Genomic DNA, 14,739 nt, shown 5'->3' with positions numbered 1-14,739 from the left:
GGTCTACCCAATAGTCTCTTTTGGGTATCCTATGAAGATACATTTCTCCGATTTGGGTTCGAGCTTATCTGGTTAAAGTTTCTTCACATAAGCATCGCAGCGCCAAACTCTAAGAAACGGCAACTTTGGTTTCTTGCCAAACCACAATTCATAAGACGTCGTCTCAACAGATTTTGATGGTGCCCTATTTAACGTGAATGCGGTCGTCTCTAAAGCATAACCCCAAAATGATAGCGGTAAATCAGTAAGAGACATCATAGATCGCACCATATCTAGTAAAGTACGATTACGACGTTCGGACACACCATTACACTGTGGTGTTCCGGGTGGCGTGAGTTGCGAAACTATTCCGCATTGCTTCAAATGTAAACCAAACTCGTAACTCAAATATTCTCCTCCACGATCAGATCGTAGAAACTTTATTTTCTTGTTATGATGATTTTCCACTTCACTCTGAAATTCTTTAAACTTTTCAAATGTTTCAAATTTATGTTTCATTAAGTAGATATACCCATATCTGCTTAAATCATCTGTGAAGGTGAGAAAATAATGATACCTGCCGCGAGCCTCAATGTTCATTGGACCACATACATCAGTATGTATGATTTCCAACAAATCTGTTGCTCGCTCCATAGTTCTGGAGAACTGCGTGTTAGTCATCTTGCCCATGAGGCACGGTTTTCAAGTACCAAGTGATTCATAATCAAGTGATTCCAGAAGTCCATCAGTATGAAGTTTCTTCATGCGCTTTACACCAATATGACCCAAACGACAGTGCCACAAATAAGTTGCACTATCATTATCAACTCTGCATCTTTTGGTTTCAACATTATGAATATGTGTATCACTACTATCGAGATTTAATAAAAATAGACCACTCTTCAAGGGTGCATGACCATAAAAGATATTACTCATATAAATAGAACAACCATTATTCTCTGATTTAAATGAATAACCGTCTCGCATCAAACAAGATCCAGATATAATGTTCATGCTCAACGCTGGCACCAAATAACAATTATTCAGGTCTAAAACTAATCCCGAAGGTAGATGTAGAGGTAGCGTGCCGACCGCGATCACATCGACTTTGGAACCATTTCCCACGCGCATCGTCACCTCGTCCTTAGCCAATCTTCGCTTAATCCGTAGTCCCTGTTTCGAGTTGCAAATATTAGCAACAGAACCAGTATCAAATACCCAGGTGCTACTGCGAGCATTAGTAAGGTACACATCAATAACATGTATATCACATATACCTTTGTTCACCTTGCCATCCTTCTTATCCGCCAAATACTTGGGGCAGTTCCGCTTCCAGTGACCAGTCTGCTTGCAGTAGAAGCACTCAGTCTCAGGCTTAGGTCCAGATTTGGGTTTCTTCTCTTGAGCAGCAACTTGTTTGCCGTTCTTCTTGAAGTTCCCCTTCTTCTTCCCTTTACCCTTTTTCTTGAAACTGGTGGTCTTATTGACCATCAACACTTGATGCTCCTTTTTGATTTCTACCTCCGCAGCTTTTAGCATTGCGAAGAGCTCGGGAATAGTCTTGTCCATCCCTTGCATATTATAGTTCATCACGAAGCTCTTGTAGCTTGGTGGCAGTGATTGAAGAATTCTATCAATGACACTATCATCAGGAAGATTAACTCCCAGTTGAATCAAGTGATTATTATACCCAGACATTTTGAGTATATGTTCACTGACAGAACTATTCTCTTCCATCTTGCAGCTATAGAACTTATTGGAGACTTCATATCTCTCAATCCGGGCATTTCCTTGAAATATTAACTTCAACTCCTGGAACATCTCATATGCTCCATGACGTTCAAAACGTCGTTGAAGTCCCGGTTCTAAGCCGTAAAGCATGGCACACTGAACTATCGAGTAGTCATCAGCTTTGCTCTGCCAGACGTTCTTAACGTCGTCAGTTGCATCTGCAGCAGGCCTGGCACCCAGCGGTGCTTCCAGGACGTAATTCTTCTGTGCAGCAATGAGGATAATCCTCAGGTTACGGACCCAGTCCGTGTAATTGCTACCATCATCTTTCAACTTAGCTTTCTCAAGGAACGCATTAAAATTCAACGGAACAACAGCACGAGCCATCTATCTACAACAAACATAGACAAGCAAAAATACTATCAGGTACTAAGTTCATGATAAATTTAAGTTCAATTTAATCATATTACTTAAGAACTCCCACTTAGATAGACATCCCTCTAATCATCTAAGTGATCACGTGATCCAAATCAACTAAACCATGTCCGATCATCACGTGAGATGGAGTAGTTTTCAATGGTGAACATCACTATGTTGATCATATCTACTATATGATTCACGCTCGACCTTTCGGTCTCAGTGTTCCGAGGCCATGTCTGTATATGCTAGGCTCGTCAAGTTTAACCTGAGTATTCCGCATGTGCAACTGTTTTGCACCCGTTGTATTTGAACGTAGAGCCTATCACACCCGATCATCACGTGGTGTCTCAGCACGAAAAACTTTCGCAATGGTGCATACTCAGGGAGAACACTTTTACATCGAAATTTAGTGAGAGATCATATTATAATGCTACTGTCAATCAAAGCAAAATAAGATGCATAAAGGATAAACATCACATGCAATCAATATAAGTGATATGATATGGCCATCATCATCTTGTGCTTGTGATCTCCATCTTCGAAGCACCGTCATGATCACCAGCGTCACCGGCGCGACACCTTGATCTCCATCGTAGCATCGTTGTCATCTCGCCAACTATTGCTTCTATGACTATCGCTACAGCTTAGTGATAAAGTAAAGCAATTACAGGGCGATTGCATTGCATACAATAAAGCGACAACCATATGGCTCGTGCCAGTTGCCGATAACTCGGTTACAAAACATGATCATCTCATACAATAAAATATAGCATCACGTCTTGACCATATCATATTAAAACATGCCCTGCAAAAATAAGTTAGACGTCCTCTACTTTGTTGTTGCAAGTTTTATGTTGCTGCTACGGGCTGAGCAAGAACCGTTCTTACCTATGCATCAAAACTGCAATGATAGTTCATCAAGTTAGTGCTGTTTTAACCTTCTCAAGGACCGGGCGTAGCCATACTCGGTTCAACTAAAGTTGGAGAAACTGACACCCGCCAGCCACCTGTGTGCAAAGCACGTCGGTAGAACCAGTCTCGTGTAAGCGTACGTGTAATGTCGGTCCGGGCCGCTTCATCCAACAATATCGCTGAACCAAAGTATGACATCTGGTAATCAGTATGACTTGTATCGCCCACAACTCACTTGTGTTCTACTCATGCATATAACATCTACGCATAAAACCAGGCTCGGATGCCACTGTTGGGGAACGTAGTAATTTCAAAAAAATTCCTATGCATACGCAAGATAATGGTGATGCATAGCAACGAGAGGGGAGAGTGTTGTCCATGTACCCTCGTAGACCGAAAGCGGAAGCGTTAGAACAACGCGGTTGATGTAGTCGTACGTCTTCACGGCCCGACCGATCAAGCACCGAAAGCACGACACCTCTGAGTTCTAGCACACGTTCAGCTCGATGACGTCCCTCGAACTCCAATCCAGCCGAGTGTCGAGGGAGAGTTCCTTCAGCACGACGGCGTGCTGACAATGATGATGTTCTACCGTCGCAGGGCTTCGCCTAAGCACCGCTACAATATTATCGAGGAGGACTATGGTGGAGGGGGGCACCACAGACGGCTAAGAGATCAATGATCTGTTGTTGTTGTGTCTAGGGTGCCCCCCTGCCCCCGTATATAAATGAGCAAGGGGGGAAGTGCGGCCGGCCAGGAGGAGGCGTGCCAAGAGGAGTCCTACTCCCACCGGGAGTAGGACTCCCTCCCTTCCTTGTTGGATTAGGAGAAGGGGGAAAGAGGAGGGAGAGAGAGGAAGGAAATGGGGGGCGCCGCCCCCCCTCTCATTGTCCTATTCGGACTAGGGGGGAGGAGCGCGCGGCCCTGTCCTGGCCTCCTCTCCTCTTCTCCACTAAGGCCCACTATGGCCCATTAAGCCCCCGCGGGGTTCCGGTAACCCCTCGGTACTCCGGTAAAATCCCGATTTCACCCGAAACACTTCCGATATCCAAATATAGGCTTCCAATATATCAATCTTCATGTCTCAACCATTTCGAGACTCCTCTTCATGTCCGTGATCACATCCGGGACTCCGAACAATCTTCGGTACATCAAAACTCATAAACTCATAATATAACCGTCATTGAAACTTTAAGCGTGCGGACCCTACGAGTTCGAGAACTATGTAGACATGACCGAGACACATTTCCGGTCAATAAACAATAGCTGAACCTGGATGCTTATATTGGCTCCTAAATATTGTACGAAGATCTTTATCGGTCAAACCGCATAACAACATACGTTGTTCCCTTTGTCATTGGTATGTTAGTTGCCCGAGATTCGATCGTCGGTATCTCAATACCTAGTTCAATCTCGTTACCGGTAAGTCTCTTTACTCGTTATGTAATGCATCATCCTGTAACTAACTCATTAGCTACATTACTTGCAAGGCTTATAGTGATGTGCATTACCGAGAGGGCCCAGAGATACCTCCCCGACAATCGGAGTGACAAAACCTAATCTTGAAATACGCCAACTCAACATGTACCTTTGGAGACACCTGTAGAGCTCCTTTATAATCATCCAGTTACATTGTGACGTTTGGTAGCACACAAAGTGTTCCTTCGGTAAACAGGAGTTGCATAATCTCATAGTTGTAGGAACATGTATAAGTCATGAAGAAGAAAGCAATAGCAACATACTAAACAACCAAGTGCTAAGCTAACAGAATGGGTCAAGTCAATCACATCATTCTCCTAATGATGTGATCCCGTTAATCAAATGACAACTCATGTCTATGGTCAGGAAACATAACCATCTTTGGTCAACAAGCTAGTCAAGTAGAGGCATACTAGTGACACTATGTTTGTCTATGTATTCACATATGTATTATGTTTCCGGTTAATACAATTCTAGCATGAATAATAAACATTCATCATGATATAAGGAATAATAACTTTATTATTGCCTCTAGGGCATATTTCCTTCACTTTTCGCCAAAAAATACAATAGAAGACTTGTTTTCAATACAATGCGGTTCATCCACATCATCCGAATTATTTTTGATGGTTCGGTCTGCAATTTGTCGTTAGGATTTAAAATAGAAAGCCGGATTTGCTTATGAGTAAAATTATAGACATAAATCCTACGGAACATAAACTCCAATGGTTTCTGAATGGGAAATATCAACGGTAGAGAAATTGCATGAAGGAAGTGTTGCTTTGTTTCCATACCAGTAACGCTGAAGTAGTACACATCTATGTTGTTTTTCCTTCTAAAGCACGCCATTGTATGCTAATGATGTTTTTTCTACCTAACATGCATGTCACGCAACAATGGAATTGTTCATAAGTTTGTGTTACTTGCAATATTATTATGTTGTATTTGGGTTACAAAACTATTGTTGGTAAGGACGTAAGGTATTGCACATATGTTGATATATACCCACCAAAGACTACATATCGCTCTCTGCAAGCAATATCGAGTGATCGCCTACAATGGCTCCCACCTGGGCTGGCCCCTTAAATGAATTTTTTCAGTCCGCGTCCGCTCGGCAGTGTCACGTTTGCTCCGGCGTAACAGGCCTAGTTTACCGGTTTTTAGGAAGCTTCTGGAATTTCACCTGGTTTTGGGAAGGTTCCAGAAGTTTTTTACTTTCTTTTTTTGTTTTTCTACACCGTTTTTTCCAGCTTATTTTCTATGTTTTTTTCTTTCCTTTTTTGATTGTTTTAATATTTTCTTTATTATTTTTTGAACATTTTTCAAATTCATTAATACTTTTAAAATTCGCAAACACTTCTTAAAATCACAGACATTTTTAAATTCTTGTACATTTTTTAAATTTTTGAAAATCATTCAGTTTTTTCTCTTTTAAAAATTCATGCAAATTTTTTGAATTCACAAACATTTTTTGAGCGCAATTTTTTTAAAGATTCATGAAGATATTTTAATTCTATGATGCTTTTCAAATTCACAAACATTCTTTCAAGCCAATACTTTCTGAATTCACATAAATTTTTCTAATTCTTGAACATATTTTCCAAATTTGCAACAAAAAACTGAATTCATGAACTTTTTAAAATTCACAAACATTTTAAATTCTTGAACTATTTCTAATTGGTGAACATCTTGTAAATTTACAAACATTTTGAAAATTTTATAAACATGTTTAGAATCTACAAATATACTTTAAAATTCTCCGAACAAATCTCACCCAATGGAGAGGGATTTGGTGGGTGCTTGGGTGGGGGGGAGAGAGGGGAGGGAGGCTGAGCTCGGGGAGGAAGACGATTGGGGGTGAATGGGTGGGCCCCCCACTCACTTAACTCTTTCATACCTTACCGCGAGGGACACTGGTGGTAGGGTCTTATCCACGTCAATAGGGTTGCCAGAGTCGTTACCAATTGTTGCTATCCCTACTGTCGAGGTCCTCAACGGTACGGTGTGTTACCCAACCGCCATTGACTATGGCGGTAGGAAAAGGGATCGCATTTTTTTTTGAAACTAGGGTCAGATCATGCTTAAGTTTCCAAAAAGGGTCAAAATAGTGATTTTGGACGTCAAAGTATAAGCTAGCACAAAGCCAGATAGATGACAAATGAATAGCAAAGCCTCATTGACCCACGACTGACGAGTCACCTTCGCCACAAAACTATAGCAGCAGACGCACCAACAATGAAGACAGAAGCTAACACGAAAAATAACATTTGTTTATGACACTGTCAAGTATCAAAGCCAGGTGCCACTCACCCTCAGGAGCCGCTTCTCCTCTTGGCGTAGTTCTTCACCCCTGCTAGCATGTCCACGGACTCCTACAAACCTCCCATCAGTTTATGTCCAGTTTGCAGGAATTCGGACTCCCGAACACTTCGCATACATTTGTGCACAGTGTTGGATGGCAAAGAACGTCCGAACACCATGGTCCAGACATTTAGGGGCAGTCTAGAGCACACCGTTAAAGATGCCCCAAGATAACTTTGCAAGCACTTTGTGATCATTCTCTATAGAGGCAAATGACCATTTTGTCAGCTTTTCATGGAACCGATACTCTTATTTTGAAAGCATATACAACCAGCCCTCCACACTTGCAAGACATCATTCACTTAAATTTTATGCATCATATTTTGTTTATTATTTTATCCCTTTACAAGCAAGTAGAAATTCACAGTAATTAATACACTCTACACGTACGCATGCTGTTATGTATCCACTCTAGAGCTTTGTTGAAGCCTATACATCTTATGTGTAGAATGAAATTTGTTACAATTATTCTACATTCAGGTCGCAAATCCTGCTGGGTAGCTGGAGATTACAGCTAGTGTTTTTATCTTGAAGTTTTCAGTTAATATTATAGATAGACGGGCCTTTGCCACCATGCCTCACAGATTAGTTCGTGATCAGCTCATAATTCGCCTCAAATTGGCATTGCAATATCATAGGGAGACCTAGACGAATCGAATGAAATGGGCCGCAAGCAGAAATACGGTCCGCTTCAGATTTTTCTTCCAAGAAAAGCAATCTATGCATGACAACTGGGCAAAAAATGTATAAGACTGGCTTCTGTTGGATGCACCCTCCATTTATATATGCCTGCAAATAGTGTGTGTGCTAGGAGCCGCAATGGCATATATTTTCTTCTCGGATGAGAGCTTAGAATGACTGAAATGTTTCTTTTCCTTCCATTGTCATAGTGAAACGTTCCATGAGATATTCGAGCAAACCAAACAAATAGAAATGAGTACTAGAAAATAGCAGCCGCAGAAGAGATGTATCCTGCAAAGGTAGAAGAGATTGATACAAGAAATTGTTCGACCAAAGCTGCATTTAGATTTGGAAGATTGTTCCCATGTGCTGCATGGCGACACCTCATTCTGATCCAATATCATTTGATGTTTCTCTCTGCAAAAATGAAGAACATCAAGAATCATTCTGGTCCAATATCATTTGATGTTTCTCTCTGCAAAAATAAAGAACATCAAGAACGCCTGACTCTGATCCAATACAAACGAGTAAATTGCAGAAAACTATCACTTTGAATGCAAGGTTTGCGAAAACCACTACGATACAATTTTTTTTTTTTTTGCAAAACACACCGTCTCTTCGGTAATCTTTTTTTAGAAAGCATTGATCGGCGGATTTGGTTCGGTTGAGCACGCTTATGACAGTTGGGGCCCCTTGTTGCTTAAGTGGCGTAACATTTCATGCCAGCTCAAGTTTAATCTAATTTTACAAAGTAGTCCATAGATTTTACACACACCCCTAAATCAAAAGAAAAAAAATGAAATTAGACGAATGCATCCTCGCCACAAGTTTGGGCGGTCAACTCGTCATGTAGGAGGCCAAATCGAGGCAGCGGCGGCATCCCCCGCCGGATCGGACAGCCGGCGCTAGGCGCCTCCTTGCGCTGGAGGCCAATCGGGGCGGCGGCACAGCATACCTCGCCGGATCGGGCAGCCGTCGCTAGGCGTCTCTTCGCGCTGAAGACCAAATCGGCGGGGCGGCGCGGCATCCCTTGCCGGATCCGGACGTGGCGGCGCTGGGGCAAAACGGGGCGACAACACGGCATCCCTCCCCGGAGGTGACGGCGCGCGGGGTGGGGAGCTCCTCTCCGCTGGCGGCTGGCTGATGGCAGCACAAGGCAAGGGCCTGGGCAGCACAGAAGTAAAAACTTGCGGGTGTTTTTTTGCCTTTTTACCTATCTAACACTGTCTTTGGTAAAACATTATGCCACGACAGCCAAAAATGGGACCCATCTGTCATAATCTTACTTAACAGCGCAAGATACGCTGATCAGTGTTTTTTGCAAAAAGATTACCGTAGACGTGGTGTTTTCTAAGAAAATGTATTATAGTGTTTTTTGCAAACCTAGCCTTTAAAGTGGTGGTTTTGTGCAATTTACTCAATACAAACACCTGATTCTGATCCAAACATTTGATGTCGAACGTTGTGTCTTTTATGGATATACACACACACACACATACTTTTTTGTCGATAAGTTCATTGGGTTGACCAGTTGGCCTAGTGCCAGCAGTTATTTCTATTTGTCGATAAACCCATTTAGTCAGCCTTCCTAGACAGAAAAGAGAATTCAGAAAAACACTGTACCATAGCACACAAATATCACAATAAGAATGGCTACATACATGTATCTCACTAGTAAGAATGGCTACGATATATTGCGCAGGATCTATCATAGCCGAAGATGGACACAAGAGTACATAGAAAAGGGAGCACTGTTCTGGCAAAATAGCAGGCATGCCAAAAGTTTAAACCAGCACAAAACAAAGCCAGATAGGTACTCCCTCCGTCCCATAATTATTTTGTTTTGGAAAAGGAGGAAGACCACCGGCCTCTGCATCTGTGCGATGCATGCAACCACTTTATTAATTATTCACAAAATACCTTAGAGCATGTCTAGTAGAGCCCTCAAACCCTTAAATCTAAAACCAATTTTAAGGGTTGAGAATTGGCCATTTTTGACACTTTTAAGGATTGAAAAACAGGGGCAAAGACTAGAACCCTCAAATTCAACCCTTATAACAGAATATTCCGTTATAAGGGTTGGGTTTGAGGGTTCTAGTCTTTGCCCCAACCCCAACCTTTAAAACTGTCATTTGACATATCACAATTTTCACTAGAAAAACACAATCAACCTTCAAACAAACACGAAAATGAAGATCATTGATGCATGGTTTAATAGTTTACATCACACAATCATCATCTTCCCCCTCTCATTGGCACCATCACCAAAAAGTTGCACCAGGCGCCATCTCCAAGACCACTTCCACATCCATCAAGCACCTTCATTGTCATCGGTGGTGGAGTCCTCCACACCGCCATCGCCACCACCACTCATCGGAGTGTCACCTCGAAGAGTAGAGGACGCACCACGGAATATCCTCTTCCTCTCCGTGATGTCCTGCTTGTACTCCTTCCACCATATCAATTGGTCTTCATCCATGTCCTTCTTGGACATCATCATGTGCTCATTCTCTTCCACCATGAGTTCTTTCCATGCCTTTGCTTCTTTGACCTTGATCATCCTCTCCTCCAAGTCAGCCTTGTGCTTGGCATCTTCACGCCTTGCTTCAACTTGCGCAAGCTTCACCTCTTTCTTCTTCTCATTGATAAGAAGCTTTGTCTCCAATGTCTTCATTGTCAATGCCTCCCTTGACTTCATGATATGTTCTATCTTCTCCCTTATGCTTGACGCCTCTCCTTCCATCTTCTTCCTTAGCTTATCCTTCTTGTTTCCAGCGGGCTTGTGCTCGTTCCTTCCCTCATCTTCACTATCATCCATGGGTGCGGTCTCTTGATCCCTCAACTTCCACTTGTCATAAGTTTGAAGAATTTTCCAAACATGTTTAAAAGGGAATGCTTTGCCCTTGGAAGCGGCCATCTCCTTGTACCTATATGTACTCACATAACAATTGCCTCCTACAAACCCACCAATAGCATAGTAAACATATATGTACTCACATAACAATAGCATTAAAAATCAAAATAAATGTGGAAAACATATATGTACTCACATAGTCACTCTCCACGGTTCCACTAGGCGGTGCATCCTTCACTTGGTCCATTCACTAGTAGAAAACAGGGCTTTGGTCCAGGCCGGGTTAGCCATTAGTCCCGTTTCAGTCATGAACCGGGACTAATGTGAGCATTGGTCCCGGTTCATGCGGCAAAGGCATTAGTCCCGGTTCAAATGGGACCTTTAGTCCCGGTTGGTGCCACGAACTGGTACTAATGGGTGCGATGCCCATTAGTACCGGTTCGTGGCACGAACCGGTACTAATGGGGTTTGAGGCATTAGTACCGGTTCGTGGCACGAACCGTACTAAAGGTCCCATTTTCAAATTGTACCCCCCCAGTGGATCGCCTTTTAATTTTTGTAAAAAGCAAAAGAAAATGATAAAAACTTCAAAAATTAAAATCCTTCGAGATGTAGTTATGTTACTACATCTACTAGTTAGGAAAATTTAAAAACTTAAATTTGGACATGTTTTGCAAAAAGTGTAGGGAAAATGTAGAACGACTATAACTTTTGCATACTATGTCAGAAAAAAACGTATAATATATCAAAATGTTCATTACGAAAATCCGCATCCGATTTTGACATCCTATGGCTTGTTTGCAAATTTTTAGAATCCTCAAATTCTAAAAGGAAAAAAAGTTATGCTCAAACTTCAGTTTTTTTATTTTTTAAATTTTTTGTTAAATCTGGTCAAACTATGGTCAAACTACTTATTCAAGAAGTATTAGTGTTACTAAATAATTATTCAAGAATATTAGTGTTACTAAATAATTATTTCAGTTTTTTTGAATTTTGGTCAAATCTGGTCAAACTGTGGTCAAACAATGGTCAAACTACTTATTCAAGAAATATTAGTGTTACTAAATAATTATTTCAGTGTTTTTGAATTTTGGTCAAATTTGGTCAAACTATGGTCAAACTATGGCCAAACTACTTATTCAAGAAATATTAGTGTAACTAAATAATTATTGTTTTTTAGAACAATAATTTCAAACTCAAACAGTGAAATGTGTGACTTCATGCTCAAGCTAAATTCCTGAGGGTTAATAGGATTGACATCTTACTATTGTCAGGAAAACAACAAGTGCAGACTTGGAAACGAGGGAGAATAGAACCCGGAAGTTAAGCATGCTCAGGCTGGAGTAGTGAGATGGGTGACCGTCCGGGAAGTTAGATGATTTGGAATGATGAGGGGTGATTAGAGATTAGAGGTTAAATTGAGCAGTGATGAGGGTGATTAGAGATTAGAGGTTAAAATAATTCAGAAATTTGAAAATAAAAAAATTCAAAAAGAAAATTTTCAAATAACAAACATAAAATTTCCTTTAAGTACCGGTTGGTGTTACCAACCGGGACTAAAGGTGGACCTCCAGTCAGCGGCCACGTGGACGGCCTTTAGTCCCGGTTCATGTAAGAACCGGGACTAAAGGGGGAGGCTTTAGTAACGACCCTTTAGTCCCAGTTCCAGAACCGGGACTAAAGGCCCTTTTGAACCGGGACAATAGGCCCTATTTGTACTAGTGATTGCCGCACTCCAACGAGCACAATGGGGATTCATCAACTCCCACCGGCCTTGAAGCGACCAGTAACTACGAGGGATGTACCCACCGGTCTTCGGCTTGATCTCGCAATAGACGTCCTCTATGCGTTGCCAATAGCATTTACCGGTTTGATCGGTACCGGTGCTTGCATCTGCTACGTCTTGAGCTTGCCTTGGTTTTCCTTGAAGAAGAAAGGGTGATGCAGCAATAGTAGCGTAAGTATTTTCCTCAGTTTTTGAGAACCAAGGTATAAATCCAGTAGGCGGCTCCTCAAAAGTACCACGCACCTACACAAACAAACAAGAACTCGCAACCAACGCAATAAAGGGGTTGTCAATCCCTTCAAGGCTACTTGCAAAAGTGATATCTGATAGAGATAATAAGATAAGATAAATATATTTTTGGTATTTTATGATATAGATTAGAAAAGTAAAGATGCAAATAAAAGTAGACTGAAATCTTATATGATAAGAGATAGACCCGGGGGCCATAGGTTTCACTAGTGGCTTCTCTCAAGATAGCATAAGTATTACGGTGGGTGAACAAATTACTGTCGAGCAATTGATAGAAAAGCGAATAATTATGAGATTATCTAGGCATGATCATGTATATAGGCATCACGTCCGTGACAAGTAGACCGACTCCTGCCTGCATCTACTACTATTAGTCCACACATCGACCGCTATTCAGCATGCATCTAGAGTATTAAGTTCATAAAGAACAGAGTAACGCATTAAGAAAGATGACACGATGTAGAGGGATAAACTCATGCAATATGATATAAACCCCATCTTTTTATCCTCGATGGCAACAATACAATACGTGCCTTGCTGCCCCTGCTGTCACTGGGAAAGGACACCGCAAGATTGAAACCAAAGCTAAGCACTTCTCCCATTGCTAGAAAGATCAATCTAGTAGGCCAAACCAAACTGATAGTTCGAAGAGACTTGCAAAGATAACTTAATCACACATAGAAGAATTCAGAGGAGATTCAAATATTTCTCACAGATAAACTTGATCATAAACCCACAATTCATCGGATCTTGGCAAACACACCACAAAAAGAGTTACATCGAATAGATCTCCAAGAAGATCGAGGAGAACTTGGTATTGACATTCAAAGAGAGAGAAGAAGCCATCTAGCTAATAACTATGGACCCGAAGGTCTGTGGTAAACTAATCACAACTCATCGGAGAGGCTATGGTGTTGATGTAGAAGCCCTTCGTGGTCGATTCCCCCTCCGGCGAGCACCGGCGAAGGCTCCAAGATGGGATCTCACGGATACATAAGGTTACGGCGATGGAAATAGTTTTTCATGGTTGCTTCTGATGTTTTCGGGGTACACGGGTATATATAGGAGGAAAAAGTAGGTCGATGGATGCCCGAGGGTGGGGGCGCGCCCAGCCCTAGGGGGCGTGCCGGGCACCCTCGTGGCTGCCTCGGTTGTTTCTTGACTTCCACTCCAAGTCCTCTGGATCACGTTTGTTCCAAAAAGATCGCTCCTGAAGGTTTCATTCCATTTGGACTCCGTTTGATATTCCTTTTCTTCGAAACACTGAAATAGGCAAAAAAACAGCAATACGGGCTGGGCCTCCGGTTAGTAGGTTAGTCCCAAAAATGATATAAATGTGTAAAGTAAAGCCCATAAACATCCAAAACGGGTAATATAATAGCATGGAACAATCAAAAATTATAGATACGTTGGAGACGTATCAAGCATCCCCAAGCTTAATTCCTGCTCGTCCTCGAGTAGGTAAATGATAAAAACAGAATTTTTGATGTGGAATGCTACCTAGCATAATTCTCAATGTAATTCTCTTTACTGTGACATGAATGTTCAGATCCATATGATTCAAAATAAAAGTTCATATTGACATAAGAAATAGTAATACTTCAAGCATACTAATCAAAGTAATCATGTCTTCTCAAAATAACATGGCTAAAGAAAGTTCATCCCTACAAAATCATATAGTTAGGCTATGCTTCATTTTCGTCACACAAAAATGCTCCCATCTTGCACACAACCGATGACAAGTCAAGCAATTGTTTCGTACTTAAATAATCTCAAACTTTTTCAACTTTCACGCAATACATGAGCGTGAGCCATGGATATAGCACTATGAGTGAAATAGAATATGATGATGGGGATTATGTGGAGAAGACAAAAAAGGAAGAAAGTCTCATGTCAACGAGGCTAATCAACGGGCTATGGAGATGCCCATCAATTGATGTCAACATGAGGAGTAGGGATTGCCATGCAACAAATGCACTAGAGCTATAAATGTATGAAAGCTCAACAAAAGAAACCAGTGGGTGTGCATCCAACTTGCTTGCTCAAGAAGACCTAGGGCATTTTGAGGAAGCCCATCGTAGGAATATACAAGCCAAGTTCTATAATGAAAAATCCCCACTAGTATATGAAAGTGACAACATATGAGACTCTCTATATGAAGAACATGGTGCTACTTTGAAGCACAAGTGTGGAAAAGGACAGTAACATTGCCCCCTTTTTATTTTTATTTTCTTCTTTTTTTTTTGGGCCTTTTTTTGGCCTTTCTTTTTTCTTTTCTTTTTCTTTG

This window comes from Triticum aestivum, chromosome 7B (assembly GCF_018294505.1).
Source record: "Triticum aestivum cultivar Chinese Spring chromosome 7B, IWGSC CS RefSeq v2.1, whole genome shotgun sequence".
Lineage (NCBI taxonomy): Eukaryota > Viridiplantae > Streptophyta > Magnoliopsida > Poales > Poaceae > Triticum > Triticum aestivum.
This window is presented reverse-complemented; position numbering follows the sequence as displayed.